The sequence below is a fragment of the Mauremys mutica genome, chromosome 22 (genome assembly GCF_020497125.1).
Source record: "Mauremys mutica isolate MM-2020 ecotype Southern chromosome 22, ASM2049712v1, whole genome shotgun sequence".
Classification (NCBI taxonomy): Eukaryota; Metazoa; Chordata; order Testudines; family Geoemydidae; genus Mauremys; species Mauremys mutica.
The window spans coordinates 23,651,163-23,653,030 of record NC_059093.1 but is presented as its reverse complement, the minus strand read 5'-3'; the positions used below and the strand labels follow the sequence as shown (position 1 = coordinate 23,653,030).

Sequence of the window (1,868 nt, the reverse complement as noted above, 5' to 3'; positions counted from 1 at the left end):
CCTGTGTGCTCACCCTCTTCGCTGTGAGACTCAAATCCTGCCTGGCTTTCTGTGTGCTGGTGTGGTTTTCATCTGTCACGTTGATGTGCATGTGGGTCCTGTGTGATTTTGGTGGATGTCTTGCATAGTTCTGTGTGCATGGATGTGTGTATGATTTTTGCATTAATATTGTTTTTTGCTTTGTATTCTTTTGATATGTGGGTTTTGTGTTTCCTGTTGTGGGCTTTTGCTGTATTTTTGGTGTGGATTTGTTCTTTCTATATTTTGTGAGGTTTTCCTTTTTGTGTATATGGCTCTGTGTGCTGTGTGGGTTTGGTTTTTGTTATGTCTGTGTGGGCCTGTGCAGTGTGTGATTTTCTCATTCTCTGTGTGCGTGTTTGTCTCTTCATGTGTAAATTCACTGTCTCTCTCTGTTTGTATCTTCATGTGTAAATTCACTGGAACTTTTCAAAATCTGCACAGCTTTGCCAATTTTCACCAGGAATTTTTCTCCATTAACAAATTCTCACTTGTTCCCTACCCGTTGGTTGTTCCCTACCCGTTGGTGACCATTGCCCCAGGGGCCTGTCAGTCTCAGGGTCCTGATTTCCCATTGGCCCTTCCCCCTTCTATTGGGACTGGGAACTAGCCAACCAAACCCCACTAAGTTTTAGTAAAGGGCCAACAGTCCCTTACACAAGCCAGCCCTGTGAGAGTCACCAATGTCCCGAGAGAACAGTACAAGCTGGTCCCATGGTGTAAAGGGCAGCACTCAGGACTCTGAATCCTGCAATCTGAGTTCAAATCTCAGTGGGACCTTGTGTTAGCTGGTGGTAAAGATCTGGTGCTCAAAGTGCTTTCCTGTCTCCAGCTGTACAAAAGTGGGTCATTTCCCTCCTGCTGGTTAACTCCTTTCCCCACCAGAGCCAGGTCTTTGGTGGGGGTTTAGAAGTGGCTCTAGTGGTTGGGATTCTCACTGCTTCACCTGATGCCCACAAGTCTGGTGCTTGTAGCCACACTTTTCCTCTTGCTCACATGGCACTTGAAGAAAGCAGTGCCAGGGCCAGGCTTGATAGGCAGGAGGGAGGCAGAGTCCCAGGCTGGAGCCCAGCACACCTCTTCTCCTCTGGGCACCTAGAGCAGAGGCGGCTGGTGCTGACAGCTCCGAGGGAAGGCTTATAAGCCACAGAGCGACTGAGGGCGGGGCTAGACGAGGACAGGACCATGCCTATGTGTGGCCAGCAGACAGGCAACAAGACTCCCGGCCAGCCTGCTCCCTGCCATGCCAAACCCCCACTGAAGGCCACCCGCAGACCACCATGCGGGGTGGCTGCTGATGCTCTGTGTCCAACATCAGTAGACGGTAGGAAAGCAGGGCCAGCCCCCCTGGTGGGGCCTCTTACCGTTCCCATACTCCATGCTCACTTTTGCAGTGGGGCAGGAGATTTTATCCCAAGAGGCTTTTCTCCAGCTGGTGAGAAGCAGAGAAACATCCAGGCTCCCAAGGCGCTGTGTAGCAACCCCCCTCAAGCACAGGGACAGAGGGAAACTGCTCCACACGCTAGCCCGGGCAGCCGTCCATTTTCTTTGGGAATTCAGGAATAGCAAAGGCTAGACTGGAAGCACCTGGGGCTCATGCCCCAGCCTTTGTGACACCCACCCCCCAACTCCTTCCCGGGGCTCTATCTGAAGGCAGAGCATTGGCCTGAGCGGCCAAGAAGAGGTTCCAGATTTGAAAGGAGCAGGACTTTCAGCACGAAGGTAAAACTGCATCAACACAACCACAAAGGGACTTGACCCCTCAAGTTCTTGATTCAAAGTCAGACACCTTATCCGTTAAGCCATGCGGGCGCCTACTTCATGCACTTCTTTTGAAAAGGTGGACACTG

At 51.3% G+C, this 1,868-nt stretch overlaps 1 non-coding gene across 1 annotated transcript; it reads left to right on the top strand.

Moving 5' to 3' along the window:
- Positions 1-726: 726 nt before the first annotated feature.
- Positions 727-798, top strand: TRNAQ-CUG. The gene has a single exon. It is a non-coding gene; the product is annotated as a tRNA-Gln (tRNA).
- Positions 799-1,868: the final 1,070 nt, after the last annotated feature.